The sequence below is a fragment of the Ictidomys tridecemlineatus genome, chromosome 9 (genome assembly GCF_052094955.1).
Source record: "Ictidomys tridecemlineatus isolate mIctTri1 chromosome 9, mIctTri1.hap1, whole genome shotgun sequence".
Classification (NCBI taxonomy): domain Eukaryota; kingdom Metazoa; phylum Chordata; class Mammalia; order Rodentia; family Sciuridae; genus Ictidomys; species Ictidomys tridecemlineatus.
The window spans coordinates 44068361-44089255 of record NC_135485.1 but is presented as its reverse complement, the minus strand read 5'-3'; positions in this window follow the sequence as shown (position 1 = coordinate 44089255).

The window sequence follows — 20895 nt, the reverse complement described above, 5'->3', positions numbered from 1 at the left end:
TTATGACATCTACCATAAAAGACAGCATTGATACATTCTTTGTGAGCATTGTAGGAAGATGTGAATGGTACAGATCTTCCTATATCTACAGCATAGCTATAAAATTTTATTAATGTACTCCAATACAGGGAGTACATGCCAGGATATTTGCAGAAGCTTTAAGCTTATGAAACAGTCTATATGCACAACCATTTAGATTGCTCTCTTAAATTCTGACAATCTATTTCTTCCTCTTAGAGGTGACATCTCTAAGCCACTGCCTGCTGTTCTGACATGATAGAGTTGCATTATTAGTTTTTTAGCTACTTGAAGAGAGACAACAGAGGCATAAGTGGTGACATTCTATTCCAACGTGTCATAAATGTACCTACTACTGATTCTGCTTATTAGGTCTCCTATTATTTTATCACCATATTGCTATGTATGAACCCCAAATCTTGAATAGATGAATTCACTTTCCAAATGCAACCAAAAACATGATTTAAAATTGCCATTTAATTTTTTTAAAAGCTGTTATTTATAATAACTGTTCTCATATCACAAAAATTAGAGGTGTTTAACTTACAAACTAGATTGACTTTAGTATCCCTACATTTCCCAGGTAGGGAGTTGTGATAAGGGCCTCACAGAATGAGATAGGTAAATGAATGGTGATTGAGTTCCTCTGCCACACAGATACAAAATCTATCTATCTATCTATCTATCTATCTATCTATCTATCTATCTATCTATCTATGTATACAGTTGTGTTTTCTTATAATTTCCTCACATTTGAAAATAAATTTAATAAGTATATTTTGTTCATTGTACCATTTATTGATAACAAACATTACTATATTTGTACCCTTTTACAACTTTAATACCCTTCAGTCTTGCTTATTTAAGTATACTCAACTCTACCATTTTAAATTGTAATATGCTTACCATAGAGTCCATGGAATGAATTAATTTGAACTTATTTTGAATCTCATATAAAAACCAATTTTTAAGATTGAGTAAACAGGTATATTATTTTAGAAGAATAACGTTTATCTTAAGTAAGGAAAGCAGGGTGTAGACACTTTAGTAAATTATATTGTCTTCAGTGAATTCTCAATTTACAAAAAAAAAAAAATTGATTTTGTTTTCCTGTGGCCTTAATGGGCACACAAAATTTTGGTTAGCATGTGTTTCATGTTAATAAAAAAAATAGGTTTCTTATTTTGATTTTTGTAATTTTTTTTTGTTATGACAATGCTCCCCAACTATTAATAAATCTAAAAACACATTTTATGTCTTCTTCTTTGAGTACTGCTACATATTGTTGAAGAGTATCATGAAACAATTTTTTCAAAGTAATTTTAGATTTACTGAAAAGAGTCATTACCCCATCAACCCACATTCTACCAGAAATATTTTTCAGTTTTTTATCTTTAACAGATGGTCATGCTTCCTATAGCATTTATAACACATTCCCCTCTTTCTTAGTCCCTGAGCTTAGTAACGTCTCTTGCCAAAAATGTGAAATTCTGTATAAGTTTGACCCAGTGTGTGTGTGTGCATGTGTGTGTGTGTGTGTGTGTGTGTGTGTGTGTGTGTGTGTGCATGCGGACATTTGTGTTCTGAATCCAGCGTGGTATTGAAAGAGGAATCCTCCTGCCTAAATGATATAAGGTAGTGGAACAGATGATACCCCATGATGAACAGATGAGCTTGAGAGAAGTTTATCATAGTTGTTCAACCAACCCAGGGGAGAAGGGTAGTATGAGCTACTCATTGCCTCAGGGAGTTGCCCTCAGTGTTAGGGTGAACAAGCAGGACAGTGAAGACAGGTTTTGCAGTAAGGAAATTGATTCTCTTGGCCTGTTTTGGGGTGCTTGGGGGTATTATTGACTTCTTTGAATAATTTTAAGACCTGACAGACAAATAGTACCTCTTAGATTGTATGCAGAATTAGGTACAGCTGACCCAAATGATAGAGTCACCTGGGGACATTCCTTTACACAGAAGGGGACAAATCTGCTGAATACAAGAAAACTAGGCATTTGGGACCTTTTGAGGCTTAAAGATGTCAAGCCAACACAAGCAATTTTAAGCCCTAAAATACAGTGAATGCATGTGTGTCTTCTTTCATTTCTTATTTTAATTTGTGCACAGATAGAGATTTTATTTTCTTTTTAAATCCAAACACTTTAATGTTCTTCCCTTTTCATCCTCTACCAAATCCCATGGGGTCATTTGTCATCAATTATCTCAGATCTCCTGAATCATTAGTCTCTGTAAGATTACATATATAGCTACATCTTTCTTACAACTCTACTGCTGCTTTCAGAATAGAGGAAAAAGCATAGAATTCACATCTGGGAGACAAACTTTTTATAAAAAACAGCTTTATAAATTAGCAGGTTTTGTGACTTTTTCATTCTTTTTTTTCTACTGTATCCAAAATGAACAACAAAAACCTGACAACTCAGTGATTTTTTTTTTAAGAGAGAGAGAGAGAGAACTTTAATATTTATTTTTTAGTTCTCGGGGGATACAACATCTTTCTTTGTAAGTGGTGCTGAGGATCGAACCTGGGCTGCATGGATGCCAGGCGAGCGCGCTACCGCCTGAGCCACATCCCCAGCCCCAAAGTGATTCAAAACTTATACAACTATCTTCTCCTAAAAAAAAAAAAAATAAATAAAAAATAAAAGTGACATGTGATTGGGTGGGTATCTTTTCCAATTTGTGGTTTAGGAGGTCTATACTCCACTCATTTATAACTGCAATTTCAACATTGTAGTGTCTACCTGAAATAAAAGAGAATGAAAAAAAAATACTATTTAAAAAACTGTTTCTTCCATAGAGTTACACATATGGTGAGTTGTTACACATACATAGAGTTGCACTGTGTGTTCATTGCCCAAAATAAATAGATAAAAATCCCAGGCAAATTGGAGTGTAAGGTTAGTATGGGGGAAGCAGGGAATACTTGCAAAACAGTACAACTGCATTGGTTTGTAAAGAAAATGCAACTTCAGTCTTTATCTCATCCATGCATATATTGAATTTTTATTTTATTTTAATCAAGTCATATTTTCCATAACATAAAAGAAAGCATAACAATGCATGAGATTTGTAGAATTCTCCCAAAGAACTAAACCTGCATTGTTTTCACCCAAGTAAATACATTCAGAATTATGTTGTCTGGAAAAGTCTTCCTTCCCAAGAACATTTTGCATAATGTTATCAACAATAATGAAAAACAAATGCTTTTTAGGGGAAGAACCAATGATTAATATGTTGATACTTGATTGTATTCCTTGACCTACAAATCACATGTTGAATCATTTTATTGAGTAGGATTAGTTTAAATGCTGTGTATTGTAAAGAAAGATAGAATGATTGTCCTTCACATAAATTTTTTGATTGTCTGGAAATTCCAAGGAAAACCTTTTATCACAATGTTAGAAAAGCAAGGGCACATTCACATAATGGAACTGCTTTCCATTACAAGCAAAAGATCATTACATTTCTTCCTTCTTGCTGAGAAAGCTTTGTTCCTCAAACGGATTTCGGAGTTATTCATTCATCAATTTTCTTTAATTTACCACTGGGTCAAACATTGTGAGCTTAAAATATAGATATTTGAAACTGTTCCCTTTTCATTGTGATTTGGACAAAAATAGAGCCTCAGGGGGCACATAAAAATTCAGCGGAATCTTGTACTTAAATACAACTCATCCTCACACAATATCTACAAACATTTTCTAAAATAACCTAATATAAATAAAGGCCTCCTGTCAATTGCTCAATCGTACATGCTGTTCCTAAGTGGCCAAATGCAATTAAGTATCCCAAAGCATCAGAATTTTGGCTCACCATTGAATGAATTAAACATAACTTTTAGTGAAGTCATTCTTTTGATGAAACTGAAAAATTTTCTAAACCTAAATTGTGCTCTGGGTCAATTCTTGCATACATGTTGTATCACTCAATTGTGACACTCACTGCATTTTCCAGACTAATTACTATTCCTTAAGCAAATCATTAACAGGTGAGATTAAAAAAATGTATATATATATATATATAGTATAAATTTATACTCTTTATATATTAAAATATTATATTATTTATATATTAAATATATATTTATATATTTTAATATATTTTATAAATATTATAAATATACATATATAACATACATATGTGTGTATAATTCCTTACAATAACATATGCATTATTTTGCTCAAAAACATTTAATTTTATTTGCCTTGAAATACAGACTTTAAAATATATGTCCTGCAACTTGCATACATTATTGTGAATTTCTATTTTTAAATACAATCTGATGAGTTGTTAATCTTCTTTTATTAAAACTTTCCAATCAATTAATCTGGAATTGTGATGATTCAACAACATCTATCAGAGCCAATAACAACAGTTTCAGTACTATCCAATTTGACTCTTTCACAACCTAAGCTTATTTGGTTATATTATCAGTGTGTAGTAAGTTATAGTATTGACTTACCAGTCTTCTCCAGAAATCTACTAAGTGTCTTTATTCAAAGTTACATAGAGACTTGACAAAATATTTAGTTTACCAATTTTTTTTAATAAACATTTCATGCAAATAAATTTCCAAGATACCTTGCAAGAAAATGGAAATTTAAGATAACTGTGGCTCATGCACAGTTTCCTGAATTTTACTTAAAAGCAAATAATTGCCCTGCAATATCAGGGTTTTGTTATTGTTAGCACTTTCAATTGTCTCAAAAACACCATGAGTTTTAACCCACATTTCAGAAATAAGTTACTTAATTGGGAGATATTAAACAGTCTTCCAGTGTCTGTCCATTTCATGTTGCTATAATAAAATAATTGAGAACAAGTAATAAATAGAGAATAGAAGTTTATTTGACTTCTGTGTCTGGATATAGGAAATCCAAGAGCATGGCATCAGCCTCTTCTTGGCAACTGGTAATGACCTTGTTGTTGCATCATATATCAAAGCATGGTTGAAGAAAGCAAAGTCCCTCTCCTTAATAAAGCCATTAATATCATAAGGGGGCAATATCCAACATGTAATCTAACACTAATTATCTCCCAAAGGCTTCACTTTCAAATAACAATTATGAAAGAATTTGGATAGTTAAGGATTCAACCTGAACCTTTGGAGAACATATTCAAATCATTGTACTTCCCAAGATTGCATGGCTAGTTAAGTTGCTGGTTAAGTATTCACATTCCTCCCTATGGAACTATAAAACACTCATACTTTCAACCTGTGATTCATTTGGGGGATAAGAAGATTTTTCTATAACTTGCAAAGCCATTAACTCTTTTGTTATTTAATACTTCTAGCAATCTTTAGAAAGGTGGTCATTCATGCTTTCTTTTAACTCTGGAGCTGTTCCTTCTTCTGTAATTGAGGAAAGGCTACCAAATGCTACAGAGGTCAATAATTATCATATTCATGAGGTCCCTGTAATATAAACAAAATTTTCATTCAGTCTTAGCACTTATTTCTAAATTTAGGCCACTTTACTTCTGGAATCTTATGAAAAACTTAAAATGGAAAGCCTCTGTGCATCATCTTTGATAAACTCTGCAGTTGCCCTTGCTTGTATTCCTTCAGTCTTGCTGTCTTGTATTCTGCAGTATGATCCAATCTTGAACCTTCTTTCCATTGACTCTCTTAATACATTTCGTTATTCACAATACCATTGCTCTAAATGCTTGGACTAAATGTAGCACTCCTCCAAACTACTGCTATTCTTACAGCTCTGGAAAAGCAAATCATTTTCCTAAAAGCCCAGTTCACGAATTTTATACACAATTCAGTAAACATTAGCATATTTTTAAATATTTTAAATAATCAAAACCAAGTAATGAAACTAAATATGATAAATTTATTTTGGAATGATGTTTATTTTTTAAATCTTTTTCTTTGTTCTTAAATTTTTTAAGAATTCTGTACATTTCCATGGAATTCAAAAACATTAAAGAAAATTATTCAAATTCCATTGATTACTTCTCTGAATTTAGCTCCTATTTCTCGCTTCCTATACTTTTAGTTTGTCTGCTGTTCAGTTTGCTGATTCTTTTAATTAATCATGTATGGTGATTTAAAAAAAAATTTCCAATGCTTTTTTAAGTGTTAAAAGATAATTATTTGTTTTCACAAGTACTTTAATTAAAGTATTCATCTGATACATCTTCCTGTGAATATAGAATGACTGAATATATAGTAAAAATGTGGTTATCACAGAGACCAACATTACATCTTAACAATTTTTGTCTATTATAAAAATCATGAGTGAAAATAAATTACTCAAGGATCAAACTCAATGTTGCAGAGAAAGAATTCCAACTCAGCTCTATTTTTTCAGTTTTAGTACTTATCACTAATTCACAAATATTTACAGTTAATAGTGAATATAATTCCAAACTCACAACAACTTGAAATTGTGCTTTTGTCTATTAGTTATGATTTATCTGTCCACAAATTATACAAATAAGAGCGTAGCAATTACCTGACTGATTTGTTTAATGTCAATGTCACTGAAGAGCACACATGGGTGATGTTTCCATAAAGAGTCAAGGTGACCTCATTGCTCTACTTTTCATACTTCATGTTAATATATTCGCTTTCTTTTTATTTTTAGGCAATAGAATTATCACTAGACAAACTGATCACATTTCAAATAATCTTATTTTGCTTTTTCAAAATGATGACAATAATTACACAGGTAAATGCAATAAAGTGATGTTTAAAACCAATCCTCCCCACTACCTTCCTAATTCATTCAAATAAAGAGAATTCCTATCAGTATACTCTATTAGCCCTTCCTTCTCAAAGATATGATTCATTACATTTGCAAAAATAAACTAGATCCCTGCTCTAGGAATGTCAATTTCTATTTATTTCTAAAAATACTTTTATTTTAGTTACAGATCATCCACCAAATGTTAACTTTAATGTAAATATATACTAAAAATTAAAATATAGGACATTTTTGTTTTAACATTGATTGTTGCCTTTCTCTGTACATGAATACCTCATTCATAGTCATCAGTGTTAATCCAGTCTCTCAGTCAGTCACAGCCCCACTCCCTATTCTCAAGAATACGTATTTTTGTGGACACTATCAATTTTGCCTTGTTAATAGATATTCAATTTTTGTGGAACACTTGTTCTTCAGTCCTTTTAGGACATCAATATACTATTTCAGTTTTCTCTTATCATTAAACATCTTTGATTATTCCATAAATTAGAGCATTTTTAACCTTTTTGATATTTTTAAAAAGTTCCTCTGGAGTTGAATAATTAGCAGATGGCTTTCCTGATAGAGTTGAACACTTGTCTGTCTTCCTGGAATCCAAATGATGCAGTTCCTTGGCTTATCATTGTAACACTATATAATAATTTATATCATGTCTTGCTGACAAAATAATGTGGGGACATTAATTTGGAAGGGCTCTAATTTTGATTGTGATGACAACACTTTAAATATATTAGTTTCTATGGAATTAATTTTATCCTAAAGAAAATGACTAATTTATGAATCTTTGTGCCAAAGCCTGATTTTTTAAAATAATAGCAAATACTTACTGAACACTTATTTTATGTCTGACTTCAATTTTCATTGTCTGATTTTTAAAATAATATTCCCATGTGATCGGTAGTGTAATTCTTTCTATTTGAAGATTAAACATTTGAAAGTTAAACAGGTTAATTGTCTCAACCAATGTCACAAAACTAAAATGTTTGAATTTCAGATAACTAGACAGGCAGTCTAACTTCGTAGTTTTTTATCTTAGTCATTTTGCTATGTGGCTAGAACTTACCAAGTGGCATATAGCTGTATTCCAAAACATGAGAAAGATGATGTAATGGGTTAAACAATAAGAATTTACATTCTGTCTTTGAAGTTCAATTTTATTGTATAAAAAGTCAATACACCTATCACAAGATAGGAACTATATATGTCTTATTATGATAAAAAAATTTCATGAAAATATATTGGTAAAAATAATGTTTCATAAGAGAGCCTAGTGTTGGAAAAAAGGAGAATAAGGAAAAGGATACTCTGCCCTTGCACTCAATAAGATCGGGAATTGAGATGATATTACCTCATCTGTGGCAGGGTTTGCCATGGTAGTATGAATAAAATGGAATAGTGTTGAATTAGAGTTTTGGATGGTCCAAATCGATAGATTTCAGGAGGTACTTTTTTGTGTATTCAAATAATAAGGACAATGAAATAATCTCTTATTAATTATTTATAACTACAAAGGGTAGATTTTATATTGAATTAAAGCAAATAAGTGACTACACAAATATCTAGTTTTGATCATCATACTAGGTTACAAATATTTGCTGGATCTCATTTTAACACCACAGTTCCTACATTAAAAATACAAAAATTGTTTGGGCTCTGTGGCACATGCTTATAATCCCAGAAGCTGAGAAGGCTGAAACAAGTAGATTGCAAGTTCAAAGCCAGCCTCAGCAAATTACTGAGGCTCTAAGCAATTTAGTGAAACCCTGTCTCAAAATATGAAATAATAGTGGCTCAGTGATTAAGTGCCCATGGGTTTAATCTCTGGTACAGAGATAGAGAGATATTAAATTTCATATTAAATTTTATCCATTTTTTCATTTTTTCTAAAGGTCTTCAAATCATCTAGTTATACTATAATAAAAATTATTCTTTATACAAGCTATATCAATTGGCTAAAGTAAGCCATCTATTTTTTGGTAAATGGTAAATGATTTTCCACTTGTGAATTTAGTTTGGAATTATGCTGTAACTGAAAGCTTCATTTAGTATAAAGTTAAAAAGCTAAAATTATATCAAAAGGAAGCTTGCAAAAAATGCATTTCTAAAACTAGTGAAAAAATATTTGAACCTGAGGAATGCTTTCTAGACCATTGAAAATTTACAGTAGCATAGAGAAATGTAACACATGTAATGGTTATTAAGTGTTTCAACTCAATTCAATTTAAAATATTTTTAGAACATTTCTATGTGTCAGACATTGGAAATTCAAAGAAGAAAGTGCTCTGTACATGAGGCAATGTCTACAAGAAGAACGAATAATGGGAAAGAAAACAGTACAAACAAGCTAAAACTTTGGTTTCTATTCTGAAGATTGAATGAGTAGTAACTCTGTTACCAACAATATAACAGAGGACAATATAGGTTTGGTAGGGAGAAATAAAGAGAGTCCAAGTTTTGGAATATTGAGTCTATGATACCTTTTGAGATAGATATGCATTAGGTGTGTTTAAAACTGAAAAATAGAGATGGATCATAAAAGTTTGATTCTGGAATTATCAAACTGTAATTAGAAGAGTAAAAGAGAAACCGAGTATCTAGAAATGAGAGAGGAAAAATGTATAAACACTAATTTTGAGGAGAAAGTATTCAAAACAAAAATGGTGGGAAATAAAGTAGGAAAGATCCACAGAGAATTGTGTTACTAAAGTCAGAAGAAATAATCTTAGAAAGGAGAGGCCAAGAAATTGAGAAAGACCAAAAAGGAAAAAAAGAAAAATATCTGTCTATTGCAATTATCAATTAGTTATTAGATTGCAAGTTCAAATTTGGAATCATAGAAAAGCTATATGTGCTATACTAATTATACTGTGTTTTCTGTATAAAGAAGACCAGTGTGTTTCTGTGTACAAATGGAAAATAAAATGTTCTGTATCAAAAACAAAACAGAAAACATTTTCCAATCATGATGTAGCACTGAAGGATAACATTTAGAACCATATGAAGTGTTTTGATGATGGCAATATCTGAAATAAGGGTTTGATTTGTTTTATTTATCACAATTGTTAACTATCAAGCAGTTATGATATGTGCTCTTTTTTAAAAGTTGCGAGGAATTCTTAATATATGCCATTTGCAAGAATGGCTTGCAAAAGACAAAAAATTTGAGATATCTGTGGGTAAAACCAGGAGTGATCATTTAAGGAGAGAGTAAAATGATTTTATACCAATTGAAAAGTAAAAGTTGACGGTTGACATGAGCACAATGTCTAAGGAAAATATATAGAAAATGAAGTATTCATTCATAGAATAGATAATAGAAATGTTGAATTTGTTGCTTTAGGAAGTATTTTTGTCCTACCATTAAAATATGAACCATTGTCCATTTTAGGCACTATTGCCTGGTGTCTTGCATAAAGTCTGGCACAAGACCAATGGTTAACTAGTATTTGTCAAATGAAAAGTGAAATATACTTAGTTATCCAAGAGGGTTCAGCAACACTTTCTGTCTGTTTTTTGGCAATCAGAATTAATCTCTTTATGCTTTTTTTACAGAAATTTCCATAAGAAGCCTAAGACTTCCAGGTTATTCCTCAATCCTTATACTCTTACTCCTTTAGAACTAAATTTATTTATTTACTTAGATTCAACTCCTATCTCTACCAAGAAACCATAGTACTATCATTCTTCCACCCCATTTGTAACTCAGGACAATTTTCAGCAAAGTATTATCAGTTCACTCAAACTCTCCCCTGAAGTTTCCCATTGTTCCATTACTTTAACTGAACCATGTCTATCCTTCAAGAACATGTCTGCATATGCTCCCCCTCAGGAAATGTACATCTTAATTTTCATACAATTTATTTTACTGAATCTCATTTTCAATTCTAGAGTCTAAAATCTAGAACATTCTGTCTTTTCTTCATGAAATGTCTCAGGTTTTAATCACATGTCTTCAGACTACACCACACCTACCCACTAGCATGAAGATTAGTCATCTATCCTTAACTTGGCCATTTCTCCTCATCTGTAGCTCATTCTCTCTTTCCCTAACACTATCTATCCTATTCTTCCTACTTATAATCATTGATTAGACCTGCACTTCCCAGTATATTTGTCAATAGCTGTATGGGAATTTCAAAATTTAAAGTAGTAAAAATAAGTTAATTTCTTTGACACATTGGTCACTATTAGATGCCTAGCAGCCAAATGGGCTGGTGATTGGCATGTCTATATATACATTCCCATTATCTCTTAAATTATTTTTTATTTGATAGCACTTTTGTAAATCTTCCTATTTCTAGTAACCATATCTCTTCCATACTATCAAATTCAAATGTCCAACTCTCCATGTATTAACTTATTTCTATCTTATCTCCATTTATTAATTTATTTTCATCTGCAAGGGTTGTAACTTTTATGACATGTAACTCATTGATAACACACGTTATTTTCTCATTTCCTTGAAAAACCATAGTTTGTCATTATAATCACACTGTTGCTAGAATCATCAAATCACTTACTCTTCTCTGGCATGGCCAAACAGAGTTGACAACATTTCAAAGACCAGTGCAGGTACCTTACAGGATTATGCAGCTAAGTATGGTTGGCATTGGCTAGCAAACAATACCATGCTGAGTGGTTTTACATTATAATTATTATAATAATGACAATTAACTCTAAGTAGGTATTTCTGTTATATTTTCCAAATCCTTTCAGTCTGGCAGTTACTGAAAGGAAAATGACATATCTTTCTTCTGTCATCCCTCCCCCCTCCTTATTTGAGGGAATGTTTATGTTACCAAATGAAGGCACCACAATACTTAAACTCTATTTCTCTCAATTAATCATTGCTCCACTACATCTCATCACTCCTTGCAGAATAACAAATATTTCCATTATTATACAAAACTATAATAAATATTCAGCCACTCTAAAACAAAAAAAAAGCATTGGAACAAAACATTTGTCTCCTTAATTTCTCTGTTTTTTTTAAAAAACTTGATATTCTGAAAATGTTAAGTCCGGTTTTCTAGTTTTTACCCTTTCATTTCTTCCAGGAGTGTAATTTTGCTTAGTGACTAATAGGTGCTCAGTAAATGTCATTAAATAATAATAAAAAATGTAATTGCAGTGAGGTAAACACATGGTAAGAGAAAGTAGAAACTGCTCTTCTTACACCTGCTCATCACATTGCTAAATACAATGGTTAATTTCATTTTCTAATGTTTCTTAGCCAATAACAGTTTTGAAACATTTCATCAACTGGAAGACTTCCATTATTTGACTCTTGATTAAAATAATCCACCATTCTCTTCCTACTTCACTTGTTCTCTTTCTTATTCTCATCTCGAAGTCTTCAAAAGTTTGTATTGCTCCAGTGTTCAGTCTTTGAAACACCCTTTATCTTTATCTTCACTATTTCCCCACATGTTAATGTTAATACATAGGATGATGACTTTAAGTGCCAGTTATATGCTGAGAAGTCTTATATTTTATAGCCTACTGACATCTCTTCTTGAAAGAGTAATGAGTGTGTCAAACTTAGAATGTTCCAGAATGAATTCCTGATAACCTTGCTTCTTACCCTGTCCCCTTAATCTGTAAACAACATAGGGGTCAGGATAATTCTGCTGAATAAGTTAAACCTTGTTGCTGCTCCTCCTTTGCACACTCTAGTGAGTATTTGTTTGGTTCTCAATTCTTTGCTGCTATTGTCTTCTTTTGGTCTCTGAATTTAACTTTATTTGTTAAGTGACAAATGAATATCATACATATTGATGGGGTGTCATGCAATTAAATTTCTTTTTATTGAGAAGACTTAAAATACTTTATTTTAGCAATTATGAGATACTTATTAGCTAAAAGATATATGAAAAGATCAACATTTCTAATTATCAGAGAATTGCAAGTTAAATCCAGAATGAGATATCCCCTCACATTATTAAGACTGGCTGTAATAAAAAAAGATGAACATTTACAAGTGTTGGGAATGACGTGGAGAAATGGGAATCCTCATAAACTGCATTGTATTATTGTAAATAAATACACCCACTTGGAAAAACCATATGAAGATTTCTCAAATAAATAAATAAACTACTAATTTAAAAAAAAAACTCTTTAGCTCTTTAATTTCTATTATTTACAATCTTTCGTCTTTCTCCAGCAATGTAGATCTATTGTTAACTTGAACATACCAGAATACCTCTGCTTGAGAGCCATTAACCATAGTGGGTATCTCCTCAGAATCTGCTGTACCTCTACTTAGAAAGCACCATTCCCAGATATCTCTGGTATTATATGGACTACTCCTCATTTTAACTTTGCTAAAATGCTATCTTCTCAGGATGTATGCTCTTAACACTGCATTTCAAATATAAACTCTCCTATTTTCTGCCTCATCTCCATATTCTATTAGTTTTCACCATATTATTTTTTATTATTCTCTGACACAATATATTTCACTTATTTATTCATGTAGATCTTCCTCAAGTCCAGAATATAAGATTTAATGGTGCAATTCTTTTTTCCTTTCTTTAATGCCCTTCATCTAAAATTTTGCCTAGTAAAAGATGTTCAATAAATGTTAAATAATAACCAAATTTGTTATTGCAGTGGGGTAAACACATGGTATTACAAGTCACAATATCTGTAACATTTGAAATTGAATGTGAAAGCCTCATGGGGGTAACCACACTTCCCAACTTTATCCCTATGTCCACATATGAAAACGAAACTTATTCCCAAAACATGATTAATGATGAATAAATTTCCATGTAATAAAACATGATTTAACTGGCTTCTCTTCACTTTCACAACCTCATTGGGTGAGTTTTAGGTTCCCTTTCAACCAAAGGTAAGTGTGTTTGAAATTATGCACAAATATTTGCTGAAAAAAATTTTTTTCTTTACTTTTTACCTTCTATTTTTCACATAAATAAATAAATAAATCTAGCACTGACCTTACTGGGCACTAGTTTTAAACATGCTTAATAAATAAGGACAATATGCAATGAATGTTAATACGATATCTTTTTACTTTGTATATTGATAATGTATTACATTTTTCTTTGACAAACATTCTAGATATTTGAGGTAAAATGTATGTTGTATTGATATTCATATCTATGTAAAATAATGTTTTATTCAAGTTACTTAACTCATCTCATAATATTTACTCTTTTGTTGGTGAGAACACTTAATATCTATTTTATTAGCAAATTTCAAGTATAAAATACATTATGATTAACAATGAATATTATAGAAATAATAACTTTAATATATTGATATTTTATTTAATCCAAACAGAATGAGAATGCACAAAAAACACCACAAACACACACACACATATACACATATATAAATATGCATATATATATGATATATGAAAACAATGTAAAAATTCTGCTAGCATTTTTTCTACTTTAGAACATACAGGTCAAAAGTTTTATTTTTTGATATTCTTTTCAATTTTCACATGTACAAATTCCAAATGCAAAATCCTGCTTTCTAATGATTTTATTATATTGATTTTATTTGTACTGATTAGCATGAGTTATGCAACTTAAATTATTTCAGAATATACCTATGACTTTTGAAGTTTATCCCTTCTTAAAATTTTTTAACAGCTAAACTTTGCTTTTAAAGCATTACTGATGCCATAAGTAGGAATAAAACTAAAAAATAAAATCTTCATACATGTGACCATAAATATTCACACATACATGTATATCTCACATGTTGTCACTGGAGGTGAGTTTTGTCAACCAACATGGTAGATGCATGATTTATCAAAGAAAAAAAATGTGCTTTTTAATTAAAGGTCATTCTCTTAAGTCATTTTATCAGTCACAAGTATCTGTATTAGTATCTAGCAAAACCAATTCACCAAAGTCATTAATACTCAAAAGGTATGAATATGAATTTCTCTGTTGTAAAAGTTACTATACTCAACATCTGAGGTGACTTCATAATAAATATGCTTTCTAAAGTTCAATAGATATAAGAAAATTAAATATCTTTATATATAGCTAAAGAGTATATGAAAGAAAGGATAAATGGGAACATGACAATGAGTAATACCAACAGAATATTTCAGGCAAAGAAAAGCCAGTTGAAAAGTTTCAAGAAAGAATATAAAATGTGAGAAATCAATTGTAAATTAGAGTGTTTGGGAAACTTTACAGGTAGTTAAAATGAAACACTCGCAGCTTTCTGTTATTATAACAAAATATCTGAGATAATCAGCTTCAAGGAGGAAAGGTTCATTCTTAGCTCGTTTTTAGCTTGGTTGGCTTTATTGCTTTCGGGCCTGTGGTAAGACCTATGTTGTGGCCCCAATTGTGACAACAGAGAGCCCAGGCAACCTGTGGCAACCTGGAAGCAAGAAGATGAGTAGAAGGAAAGGTCTCTCACAATGCCCTACAAGATCACACCTCTAGTGACCTAAAACCTCCCACTAAGCTTCTCCTCTTAAAACCCCACAGCTTCCCATTTATCTAGAGACACATTTTTAACGTGGAGGAGGCCTTTTAAGGGAACATTCTAGATGCAAACTTTTGCAGTTAATGAAAGTGAAAATGGGATAGAATAAGCCAATTCAAGATGTTTTATTTAATGTAAATGAAAGAGGAAATGTTAGAATGTTCTGAAATTTTTTCTTTATTCTCTAATTGATATCACTAAATTTCTAAAGGAGAACTTTCAGAGTCATTCTAATAGTTGCCATTTTGCATTTAGAGATTCTGTAAAGCATCCTGTTGAAAATATACACTTTAATACTATGAGTACAGTATTTAAAGGCAAGATGCAGCTGCTAAAACAACAAAGCCAGGCCTCATTTCTGATCACCAGAAATGCATATACTATTGCTTGTTGGACATTCCCAATTTGGATGTTTCATAGATATCTGAAACTTGATATTCCAAATATTGAACTATTATTTGCAATCCAATCCTTTTTAAAATATTCCTTAACTTGGACATAGCACCATAATCTCTTAAGCACTTTAAAATAAAAATATTAGAACCCATTGTACAGCCCATTCTCAAACCTTCTCATATACTTAAGCATGTTTTTCCCCAAATTTTATCTATTTATTATCTGTTTAACCTTTAAGTTACCTGCACTTCATATTTCATGGTTTTTGCCCTGTTCACTGTTATCTGTATTACGGAATATTATCCTATAGTATTGATTAATATTCTAGCTTTCATTCTTATTTACTTAGCTTTCTACATCGTGAAATGTAGTAAAATATTCTTTCTTAAGTTGAGTGAGAAATCAGGACAATCACCTGCTAAAGGCTTCCAATTAATATTTAGCATAAAGTCAAACATTTAGCATGTGCCTATTTACTTTTTCAGTTTCATCTTCCAAAGCATAGCTACTGAAACTTGAAGTGCCAGCCATTTTTTAAATCTACCTTATCATCTCTCTTTTTCAGATTTTACATCTCAGCAACTGACACTCTTCCTTACCATCATGCAGTTATATGCTTATTTTCTTTTTTTTTCTTTCTTTGTCTTAGTCTCTTCTCTTTCTCTCATTTTCCTCTCCTTTCGTTCTCATGATACATTTTATTCCTGCAGGAATATGTGAAAATTTTCTCCTTTAGAAATTTTCCTCCACCAAATAGAATCAGTACTCGTGCTAAAGGTTATTGTGGTAGCATGCTATATAAACTCAGTGCAAAACACCACTGTACTGCAAATGAAGAACATAGAATTGGGCACAGGGTACTTGTTCAATAATTACTGAATAGATAAATAGATGAGATTATGAGTCAGATGATGATACAACATTTTTATAATCTTAACTTTTTCTTTAAAAATTTTAGACTCACATGAAGTTTCAAAAATGTCACAAAGTGTTCCCACATATCCTTTTCCCTAAGGTCATAGATAAATATACCACCAGTGATTCCATATCATGTACAATCACAAGAATGGGATCCTAAATTAGCATAAGTCATATCACATATATGTATTATATGTCAAAATACAATCTACTATTATGTATATATATAATATCTAAAAATATCAGATAAAAAAGAAAAATAAACTAGAAAAACATAGACTACAAACCACAGATTGAAAATTTTTTAAAGAATAAGAAAAGATCACTTTAAATAATGCCTATAGGTTAGTAAGTAGCACTGTATTGATGATACAACTTTGAAGTTAGTGGCTTTACTTATGAAAAATGATTTGTTCCCTCAGAACACAATTTAAAAACAAATGTTGGGGAATGAGAACTTGGAAGCATGTATAGGATAAAAGCACTTGGAGAATACAAGAATCATGAAGCATGAATTAAAAATAAAGTGGCAAGACAGAAATTGTGAGAGAATAATAGAAGTAAAGTAATATGATATAAAGAAAGGAAAACGTCAAATGATTAAAAAGAATATACAAATTTTAAAATTTTAGAAAATGATCTAAATTTTCAGTAATTTTAGTCAACTTAATCAGAGTATAATTGTGTGGAAAATTTCAGAATGCAATGAGTTATATGAAGATGAATTAAAACTATTCTATCAGGAATCTATATAAATTAGCTTATTTCACTTAATACGATAATCTTCAAAACTACCCATTCACTGGCAAAGGTTATACAGTCATTCTTTATGGCTAAGTAATATTCCCCCCAAAATATATACTTAGCTATAGTTAACTGAGCTGCTATAATTATTGATGTGGCTGTGTCACTGTAGGGCGCTGATTTTAACATCTTTGGGAGAACTAGGCTGAATGGTGATTCTATTCCTAGTTTTTTGGAATAGAATTTTCATAGAGTAATTTTCATAGTGTTTTTAAGAGTGGTTGCACTATTTTACAGCCTCATCAACAATGTATCAGATACCATTTTCCCCACATTCTCACCAAAAATTATTGCTGTTTATATTCTTGATGGGAGTGAGAGGAAATTTCAGTGTAGTTCTAATCTGCATTTCTCTAATTGCTAGAAGTGTTGAACAATTTTTCATATATTTGTTGGTCATTTCAATATAAGCCAATACCCAAAAACCAAAGGTCAAATTTTCATTGATATGTGGAAGCAAAAACACAATGAAGGATTTGGGGGAAGAACAGAAGATTAATAAATTGGACAAAGGGGAATGAAGGGAAGATGGGGAGGGTGGGAACAAACAAGACTGTGAAATGAGTCTGATATAATTTTCCTACATATGTTTATGAAAATACTTAAGTGAATCCAACTATCATCTACACTACATGAATGGAATCCTAATTAGAATATGATATAATCAATACTTGTATAATTGCAAGAAAATGGATTCCATTGTCATGTATAACTAAAATTAAAATTAAAATTAAAAATTGAAAATATGGAGAAGGAATAAAAGAATAGAAAATTGTGACAAATTGGAGAAAATTTTGTCAAATAAAGAAGCTGATTGGATGAGGAAATGTGTGGTCAGTTTCTGCAACCCATTTATCTTCAAATGACTTATGCTTTTGATAACAAGGATGGAAAGGATGCAGAATGGGAATTTGTGACAAAATTTCAAGTTTGGAGAAGCCTTAAATTATTTATAAAGGCCATCTGACATCAGGGTTAAAATATGATTTCATGAAATTATAATATACTTAATAACTTACTGTATATGAACATTTATTCTACCTTATAAATATCTTTTTCTAGGAACCTAGTGTTACTTTTGTCTATGAGCTAGCACTTTCTTTAACAGGTATTTGCCTGACTTATTCACTATTGAATCTTTAGTGCTTAACATAGTGTGCCAAGAAATGTCTTGTGAATAAAAATGTAATGTGGATGGGCTTCCTCAGTGTGTCTTATGAATGTTTTTGGCTTTATGCTATCACCTAGTAAAATAAAATTCAGGGTAGGCTCAGTGAGTACAACTTTCTTGATTTGATATTTCATTATAATTACAAAGCATTGCTCTTTGGTCTATACTTTAGTTATTATTCTTTTATCTAGACAATCTTATTTATTCCTTTACCACAAGCTTATCTTTGTCTATATCCTTTTAACACACATATCTATCCTGTCTGGAAAACAGACTTCCATCTTCTCCATCTACAGAAATGCTAGTGTCTCTTTTCTTTTTGATATAAATTTCTATGGCTTTTTCAACCTAAGTTTTCCACTCATTTGGCCACTTAATTATTTTCATAATGCCTTGCATCAGTACTTACATTATGATCATCTTACGGATGTAGTTATGACTCAATTAATACTTTTGGAATATCTTCTATTTGTTTTAAAAATACACTTATCCAAAATTTTGCTTATTAAAAACTAAGATACTGAGTCACAAGTGCAATAACCCTGGTTTCCTCTTTCAGGATATACCTCACAATATAGAAAGAAATAAATTAAACATTCAATATCTCAGATCAGCTTGCCAATATGGAACCTCAAAGCAATGGTGGCCAAAGACAGAAGAAAAGTGGCAGCAGCACCTTAAGTAGATGATGATATGCTGCAAGGGACCACAATGACCTCAGATACTGTTAAATACAACAACTGTACTCCACAGGGTTCAGACCTGCCTGGCAGAACATAGGGTAGCTGACTTCAATTAATTCAAAGTGTTTATTAGATTATACTTAGTGGATTCATATAACTTTTCAAAATTTCAAAAGCAATTCATTGGGGTGAAAGATGGTGAATCAGCTTTATTATCACTGATGACTATTACCATAGTGAGAATATCAATGAAAATGGGTAATATTTACATCATTCATAGATGAATATAGATGAGGAATCCATTTCTCTTAAACACTTGAATTTTAGAGCTATATCTAAATATAAGCTAGATGCAAAGCAGATATTTGGACCTAGATATTGTATTCAATGAAAGTTGCTATGTTATTAACTAATTTCAGGAAAAAATACATAGTTTATTATTATTTTAAGGTACCACAGTTTATTATTATTTTGAGGCCTAGATACAATGAGCTGATATATCACACATGGATTATATCATTCCTATAGTGAAACTGGGCTCTAAACCATAAACAAGTGCAATATAAGAGATCATTTTTTAAGCAAATAATACCTTCATTTACTTTAGAGATACTCATTTCAAGACTGGAAAGATCTCAATCTGTGAAAATCTGTATTTCAAAAATTCCTTGCAAGTGTTGATGCTAAGGCATTACAAAGTTCAGGAACTAGTGTTGTATAGGCAAAAGAAAAATCACTTTATTTGACTTGATTTAATTGCTCTGTAAGGGATATCCAATCATAATTCTTCATTTAACCTATATATTTCTACAATCTCACCACTCCAAAAAATGTATTTTTCTTTTCTAAACTCACATTCTTTATCAGCAATATTTCATTCATTCCCTTGGATTCAGTATTCATCAATATCAGTTTCCTCTGGATATTGTTTATTTCTTTATTTTAACTACATTTTACAATTGATCAGGTCCAAACTCAAGTAGAGATTTTTGATTCTTTTCCATCTTCTCTCATTTTTATTCCCTACATCTGATAAAGAATTTAGATGGCTTTCTATCTTTTTTATTTTAATATGAATTTTATATTTGTTCAGTACTAGGAAATGCAGAAGACATTACAAAATATTTAGTACTCACTATTAAAATTTAAAAAATACAAAGAATTAAATGGAAAATATACATAAGGTGAAGTGGAAAATCATAATTGTAAAATAGAATTAGCTTTAACAAAACATTCTTAACAAGTCACATGACATTTCTATCACCACGGGGAACTGTCTTGCCCCTTCCAGTCAGTCACACTCCTGGAGACTGCTTATGATCAGATGTTTAATTTTTCATACCAAACTACTATTGCCCCCTTTGGAATTATCATAAAACTACAGACATCCAGTATGGATTCTTTTTGCTTCTGAAATAAATTCCTACTATTCATGTATTTGTAATATTTTCCTTTTGATCTCTAACAGCATTTATTATTTGAATATCATACCCATGCACCATATCAAAAACTACAGACAACTTCAAACTTTTATTATTGTTTAATTTTTCCTCCTACAAGTGTCTGTTCAGTAACTGCACCTTCAAGTACTCTCCATGCCCAGTAATATACTGTGAAAGCCATCATGACATACTGGTTAAATTAATTAATCAAGAATAGGAATAACTGAATTTGAACTGATTCTCCAATT